Here is an 8,867-nt window from a genome sequence, read left to right on the forward strand (position 1 = left end):
CATTCTGTACGTCGTCTTTCTGCTGTAAGCGTGTGCTGTTCACAACGTGCAAGTGTGCTGTAGACAACATGGTTTATTCCTTAGAACAGAGGATTTTTCTGGTGTTGGAATTCCACCGCCTAGAACACAGTGTTGTTGCAACAAGACGAAGTTTTCAACGGAGATTTAATGTAACCAAAGGACCGAAAAGCGATACAATAAAGGATCTGTTTGAAAAATTTCAACGGACTGGGAACGTGACGGATGAACGTGCTGGAAAGGTAGGGCGACCGCGTACGGCAACCACAGAGGGCAACGCGCAGCTAGTGCAGCAGGTGATCCAACAGCGGCCTCGGGTTTCCGTTCGCCGTGTTGCAGCTGCGGTCCAAATGACGCCAACGTCCACGTATCGTCTCATGCGCCAGAGTTTACACCTCTATCCATACAAAATTCAAACGCGGCAACCCCTCAGCGCCGCTACCATTGCTGCACGAGAGACATTCGCTAACGATATAGTGCACAGGATTGATGACGGCGATATGCATGTGGGCAGCATTTGGTTTACTGACGAAGCTTATTTTTACCTGGACGGCTTCGTCAAAAAACAGAACTGGTGCATATGGGGAAACGAAAAGCCCCATGTTGCAGTCCCATCGTCCCTGCATCCTCAAAAAGTACTGGTCTGGGCCGCCATTTCTTCCAAAGGAATCATTGGCCTATTTTTCAGATCCGAAACGATTACTGCATCACGCTATCTGGACATTCTTCGTGAATTTGTGGCGGTACAAACTGCCTTAGACGACACTGCGAACACCTCGTGGTTTATGCAAGATGGTGCCCGGCCACATCGCACGGCCGACGTCTTTAATTTCCTGAATGAATATTTCGATGATCGTGTGATTGCTTTGGGCTATCCGAAACATACAGGAGGCGGTGTGGATTGGCCTCCCTATTCGCCAAACATGAACCCTTGTGACTTCTTTCTGTGGGGACACTTGAAAGACCAGGTGTACCGCCAGAATCCAGAAACAATTGAACAGCTGAAGCAGTACATCTCATCTGCATGTGAAGCCATTCCGCCAGACACGTTGTCAAAGGTTTCGGGTAATTTCATTCAGAGACTACGCCATATTATTGCTACGCATGGTGGATATGTGGAAAATATCGTACTATAGAGTTTCCCAGACCGCAGCGCCATCTGTTGTTGAAAATTGTAACTATTGTAATTTCGAAAGTTTGTCCGCCTGAAAATGTATTGTTGTCCCAAACATATTGCAACAAACGGTGTATTTCTATCGCTGCTCGTTTAGTTTTTACTGCCATTTCAAATATACCGGTCATTTTTGAAACACCCTGTATATGAATAAGCAGCAGGCGACAATTATTATCGTCTGGATAAGACATCCCTAGCAACACTGTTCGTCGGCGTCAGAATGGAAAGGGGCGACATGTAAGCATGATGCCGTAACGCCGAAGTAATTTCCTAAAACTTGGTATTTTACGACTTACTACGAGAAAAATAGTTGGTGTAAGATATGCCTAGAGGTCTTAGGTGTGGCGTAAGGGTTGAAAGGGTACTGCTTCAGTATCCTTAATGTGATTATTATCTGGAATACTTAATTCATATACAGTAAGTTTAGCAGATAACTCTTCTGCTGTTTATTTTGTACGAATCACAGCTGAGAGAAATATTGAGTAGGGAATCATTGTTTATTGACTTCATTTTTCTGTGTTTCGCATCAGCAACCCGTGTTATCGATTCTACATGTTCCCACCATGAAAAAGCTCTAAACGTGTGAATGAGTGAATAATGGGCTGTACAACTGCAACTGGAGAGTCAGGGTAGTTTTGTCTTATTCTTTATTTGTAGAGGCTGGACAATTTTCTGTTGAATTTTGTTTTCAAACCTTGTTTGTAGCCTGGAGTGGCCACGTACAAGGTGAGCTCTCGTTCTTTTCAAAAGTAAAGCTGCGACTGACCAAGTAAAACCAAAAGTGGGAAGCTTTTGAAATTAACATTGCTTTCCCAGACCAGACTGCATCTGGTGGACTTCAGTAAGAATAAGGCAAGGAGCTTTCCTGTGGTTTGCTAGCTCCCACCAAACAGATACCGGCACGGTAACTCAACGTATTCGGTCGGAGGGCTACCTGCCCTCTGTAATAAAAAAACTGAGTTAATGGATCAACGACGAAATGAAACGGATGTCTTGTGACGTCCGCCCCGAGCAGATGAAACGAACGAAATTGAGCGTCTTGCCGACTGGACTGCTTCTGCCGCTTTCCTGTCACGATGCGCTGGTCACACGGCTGCTAAGGTAGATTTCTAAGAGTTTGGAAGACATCACTCTTGCTGTGTCATCGTGATAAGTAAGACGTGTTCTTACAAGATCATTCGACATCAGGTTCTTTTAGGCTTTGATCAGTTAATTAATTCGAGTTCAATGTAGGTAATCATTGCATTGTTTAAATTAAACCACCAAGAGGATAAATGTTCTTTAGTGACGTTTGGAGTCATGATTTTTGTAAGATTTGTTGCTTTTCTTTTTCCGAAGTATGTGTGTGATCTCAGCAATAAAATCTTCACCCTACCAGTAACCGAAGCCAAGTAGAGCGCATACCTGGATCGGTAATGAAATTCGCGTGTGCCTATTCTGCTGTGTTTTTGGCAGATCAAACTTAAAGTGACAGACCAACTACAATAATACTGTGGTCATTTACGTAAATTCTTGATCATTATGAAAACTTGCAAGTCAGGGGACATTGCTGTAGTTTGGGATGTGTCAATATTATCGGAATTTTATCCATCATTGTGAACTTAATTTCTGGTATGTCCTTCAATCCAGCTGTAATCATGTTGATTTTAGTTGTACGAATCCAATATACCTTCCCCCTGCAGATTTCCGTTGTCGTTGTTAATTGCTTCGATATTACGACTGTTAGAACTTAGCACATGCCAAAGTGCATCCACGCTATAATGTCCTCCGGATAAAGATCTCTTGTTGACGACGATATTTACTGTAAAAAAACCAGACCCATTTAAGGAACCATATCAATAACTTTTTGGTACATGATGAGCAAGTTAAGAAAGGAGTGCCTACAATCTAACAAATCTTCGTTTCACGGATTTTTTCCGTTTTTCCCACACGCAGCTCCAGATCTTCATACATGTCCTGTAAGCTCACTGACACTAGCACCCCTACTTGAGAAATTATTACTGAAAGTTTGATGTAGTCCGTTCTCTGAACCGTCGTCTTTCAACCGTGATATAAATTTATTAAGCACCCGGGTGTTTGAAAAGTCGCTTAAGATTTTGTACACTATGTAATCGAAAGTATCCGGTCACCCCTAAAAACATACGTTTTCATATTAGGTGCATTGTGCTGCCACCTACTGTCAGATACTCCTTATCAGCGACATCAGTAGGCATTAGACATCGTGAGACAACAGAATGGGGCGCTCTGCGGAACTCACGGACTTCGAATGTGGTCAGGTGATTGGGTGTCACTTGCGCCATACGTCTGTGCGCGAGATTTCCACACTCCTAAACATCCCTGGGTCTAGTGTTTCCGATGTGATAGTGAAGTGGAAACGTGAAGGGACACGTACGGCACAAAAGCGTACAGGCCGATCTCGTCTGTTGACTGACAGTGACCGCCAACAGTTGAAGAGGGTCGTAATGTGTAATAGGCAAACGTCTATCCAAACCATCACACAGGAATTCTAAACTGCATCAGGATCTACTGCAAGTACTGTTACAGCTAGGCGGGAGGTGAGAGAACTTGGATTTTATGGTCGAGCGGCTCTCATAAGCCACACATTACGCCGGTAAATGCCAAACGACGCCTCGTTTGGTGTAAGGACCGTAAATATTGGACGATTGGACGGTGGAAAAACGTTATGTTGAGTGACGAAACGCGGTACACAATGTGGCGATCCGATGGTAGGGTGGGGGTACGGTGAATGCCTCGGTGAACGTCATCTGCCAGCGTATGTAGTGCCAACAGTAAATTTCGGAGGCGGTGGTGTTATGGTGTGGGGGAGTTTTTCATGGAGGGGGCTTGCACCCCTTGTTGTTTTGTGTGACACTATCACAGGACAGGCTTACATTGATGTTTTAAGCACCTTCTGGTTTCCCACTGTTGAAGAGCAATTTAGGGATGGCGATTGCATCTTTCAACACGATCGAGCACCTGTTCATAATGCACGGCCTGTGGCGGAATAGTTACACGACAATAACATCACTGTAATGGACTGGTCTGCACAGAGTCCTGACCTGAATCCTATAGAACACCTTTGGGATGTTTTGGAACGCCGACTTCGTGACAGACCTCACCGTCCGACATCGATACCTCTCCTCATGCAGCACTCCGTGACGAACGGGCTGCCATTCCCCAAGAAACCTTACAGCACCTGATTGAGCGTAAGCCTGCGAGAATGGAAGATACCATCAAGGCTAAGGGTGGTCCAACACCATGTTGAATTACAGCATTACCGATGGAGGGCGGCACGAACTTGTAAGTCATTTTCAGCCAGATGGCCGGATACTTTTGATCACATAGTGTATATGCGCTTCCCTATTTATGTCTCACAAGAAAGCTGCTCATAACGCCTTATTATTATACTAACACACCAGGAACAGAATTTATATCACTACTGACTTAAACAAAAAGAACAATAATAATGATAATTAACATGTGGTACGTATTACAGAACGATAATTTCAGATAATGTGAAGTAATATAGTCACTGCTCTTTCAAACATATGTTTATGGATTTACTTTATCTGACCAACAGTTCTTCTAAGTCCTAAAAAATTGAACTCAAGGAGAAAGATGCGGCTACGAGTGGCTTGGAAAGCGCTGTGCTCGAGTATTTGTTTCAAGAGTGAAGCAGGTACTAAACTGTTATAGTGCTTCGTCAAAGCTAATCATGGTGATATAGGTGAACTCTGAGCGACGTACTACAATTATGACATCAGCATGAGTCCAAATTTCATGCTACGAGGGTGGGCTGAAAAGCATTGCCTCCGGATGTTTTATTCAGTTTTCAATATCGGTTGAGTTGTTATAAGTCACACGTATTACTTGGTCGAGTTTCCAGCTAAGCTGACGCAAGTTGCAATGCTCTGGCGCTGGAGGGTCCGAATCGTAGCTTGTAGCCTGGCGGTGTGTAACTATGTCGCTGCGTGAGAAACAGTGTGCTGTAATGGAGTTTCTAACCACAGAAGACTGAGAGATCGAATTTGAAGAGTTCGCCCAGAGATGCAGCACCCTCTCCTACAGAATGATAAATGCCACACGCCAACTCTGCGACATTTGCAACAATCCGACGACTTGGATTCACCCCTCATCGATCATCTTCCATACAGTCCGAATGCCTCCATCCAATTTTCATCTGTTTCGCAAACTTAAAGGACACCTTCGAGGACTTCACTTTGATAATTATGAAGCGGAATAAGTAGAGATGAGTTTTTGGCTCTGTTAACAAGGGTAATCCTTCCACACTGACGGTATCAAAAAACTGGGAAAGATATTTTCGTCGCCAGGCTGATTATGTTGCGAAATATATTTGTACACGTAAAGAATAAAAACAGAGTGATAATATAGTTCGTTTTATTTTAAAAGGTTTAATAGGTTCCACATAAGGAATTCGGAGTCATTACTTTTCAGGACGCTATAGTATAAAAGAAGCAAAGTATGCGCAAAAGATTTACATATACGTAAGTAAACAAATATCTTGTACTGTAATCTGAAGAAACGAATATACCATTACATATCACAAGGCTTCACAGGATCTAGAAGAAGTTCCAAAAAGATGTAACATTTAGAAAAAGAAAACTCTGAAGGGTATAGACGAAAGACAGAAAAGTTGTTGACTGTGAGAAGCGACAGCGGATCTTGAAGGCACCTGAGCCAGCATGTAGGCGACAGCATGTCGGCATGTAGCTGCAGAGTGATTGAGGCGCATGGTTCATCTAACGATCGCTTAGACTGTGAAGGTAATCCATTCTTCACGAAAGGCAACTACAGGTTCTATATTACATGCTCTTAGTACAAGATGCTCTCATTACAAGCCAAGATGGCGCTTATATCGAGGTCCACACTGAGAAGCCGGCGTGTTCGCTGAGCCAGAGAACTGACAAGAGTGAGGCTGAACGATAGCGTTGGATCCTGTTCAAAGTGTTGGGTCCTTTTTGAAGACTTTTTCCCTGCAAAAAAGAAAAATTTTTTGGCACCCCTCACCCTAACGGAAGAACCAATAGCTTTACAAGTCATTTCAGAGCGAGCTGTACAGATCTGTTACATATTAGTTACCTGAGTGGTCCTAATAGCCAACTTTCTGCCAGCAGAGCTGTTTTAGCACTCGTCCTCCCCCATACAAACTGACCTAGATGACCATCACCACCATGTTATTGAAAATTAACGAAATAGGAGGAGAAACGAAAGCAACACGGTTCTGGTGACCGAGGGACAAACTGGGTTCGACCGACCGCCGTGTCATCTGGATGCTGTTTGGAAGGGCGTAGGGTCAGCAAACCAGTCTCCCGGCCGTTGTCGGGTTACAGACATGCTGCCGCTACGTCTCACTCAGCTGGAATCACACGACTGCATGGACCCCTTTTCTGTCCTGCCGTCAAGGAAAAATCGTTAGCAGTACTCACCCCCCTGCCCCCCCCCCCCTCATGGCACTGCTCGACGCTGACCGCTCAGTTACGGTGGGGGACAAAGTGGGACGAGTTACAGTACATCAGAACTGAAATCTTCTGGAAGTAGTGCTGTACCGAACCAACTGCTTTATTTATCTTCCGTCTCTCTTGCACTATCGCACCTTGGAAAAAACTACGAAATCATCCATATAAATGTTAGTATTAATCTATTTACAAATTCCAGGCTAAAGAAATTATCAAACTTCAGTTCAGTTCAGTGCCTCTGCACTTGGATCACGCAGTTACGTTAAAATCGCGCCAATTTCATCTGTAGAGGCATCACAGTTGTTTTCAGTAAGTGTATGTCGATGTGAGGTTAATATAAATAGTTTTTTGTGTGTTTTATACCGTACGTCTGACTAGAACGCCTTGAAAATTAGTCCCCGTGTTATTAGAGCAAGTTACTGCATTGAAATTCGTATTTAATACTGTTCGACAGCAGTAGATTGTTTTGGGGCACAGTAGAAACCATACTGAGCGCAGGACATCGGTTACGTCGGTCACAGAGCTGACCTCACTGGCTTCCAGTGAGTGCAAGAAGAATTCAAGAACGTAAAAAACTTCAAGTTGCAGGAACTTGCACCTGCTGTACCACTGGATGAAAATTGTTTGTGCGCAGAGTACAAAATGAAACGTAAAATCTAGAGAAAAATATGAACCACTGTTCTCTGCACAATAAGATGCTACGTGAAAGCCACAATGCGACAAGATGAAGAAGAGAAAGAAAACAATCCGACGTAGGAAGTGGACAAACATAAATGAAATGCTTGAGATGTTAATGTTTTGTGTGTCATCACGATACGGGCATTTTGTTTTAAGCAGTTAGTAACAATCAGAAACAATATGAAATACCTTAAGTATTTATCAGTGGCGAATGGGTTATCGGGAACTGTCACTAACAAATAACTTATACGTCATAAAGCGTGTGGTGTATATTACGCTCGCAGCTACAATTTTTCATTTTTTCTTATGGAAATGGATAATTATGGTACACAATAGATGTAATTCTGTGAATCTTATTCGATCAACGTTTTAAGTCTAAAATAATTATTATTAGAGCCGCAAAGCGGCATGTCAATCAATGGACTCTCAATTTCCAGGTAATTATTACTCGTATGTCAATCATTTACTGTTCAATAAAAAATCCACCTCTGCTGACAGTCGTGAAATGACGTTCGAGCGAGATCAAAGCGTTGTTTCGCGCTAATGCTGTCAACTTTTCAGAGTAGGTAGATCACCTTTACTGCGCATATTCAAAACAGTTTTAAATTTGTTTGTTGCTTTAGAGGACAATAATAATTGATACAAGACAATTAGTTAATCGTAATTCTTGAAATTAGTATAGTCACTTTTCAACCGAAGGCATTCCTTGCTGACACGATGACTCACAATGCTGCGGCATCAGGAATAACACCAAAGATGACCAGCATATTAGGAAAAGGTTTTCGTCCACTGACTTTATAACTACACTACACTACCACACACTCAGTCTTCAGGCCACAAGTGGCCCATCGGGAATATCCGACAGCCGTGTTGGCAGCACACTGCTCTCCCAGTCGTTACGATGGTTTTCTTTGACCGGAGCCGCTACTATTCGGTCGAGTAGCTCCTCAATTGACATCACGAGGCTGAGTGCACCCCGAAAAATGGCAACAACACATGGCAGCCCGGATGGTCACCCATCCAAGTACCGGCCACGCCCGACAGCGCTTAACTTCGGTGATCTGACTAGAACCGGTGTATCCACTGCAGCAAGGCCGTTGCCCTGACTTTATAATAGAGGTGAGATAAAACAGTGAAAACAACAACTCTGTGGCGTAAGATAGAGTACACAAATAATAACATACTTCAGCTTTTTACTCGACCGTCATGCCAGATTCAGTGCAACATGGGTAGCATGCAGTTGACAAACATTCCGTACAGGGGATCCACATATACGCACTGCCAGAAAAGAAAAAAATAGTACACTCAGTAAGATGGCGTCGAGTTTGATCTGATGATGGCATATGGCACAGGCTCATGGTAAATATATTAAGAATGGTTTCAAAAACTTCCGCCAATAGATATCGTAGTGGCATACCTACCAGCATGCCATCTGTGTCTACCTTTTAACAGGAAATGCTCACAACCAGAAGGCAGTGTGGTGCAAACGTGTCAATCAAGCAGGCAACCATGCCATGTGC

At 43.4% G+C, this 8,867-nt stretch overlaps 1 pseudogene; it reads right to left on the reverse strand.

Annotated features, from left to right (window-relative positions):
• Window positions 1-8,331: 8,331 nt before the first annotated feature.
• Window positions 8,332-8,449, reverse strand: LOC126413429 (5S ribosomal RNA; annotated as a pseudogene).
• Window positions 8,450-8,867: the final 418 nt, after the last annotated feature.

This window comes from Schistocerca serialis, chromosome 7, assembly GCF_023864345.2.
Source record: "Schistocerca serialis cubense isolate TAMUIC-IGC-003099 chromosome 7, iqSchSeri2.2, whole genome shotgun sequence".
In the NCBI taxonomy this organism is placed as follows: Eukaryota; Metazoa; Arthropoda; class Insecta; order Orthoptera; family Acrididae; genus Schistocerca; species Schistocerca serialis.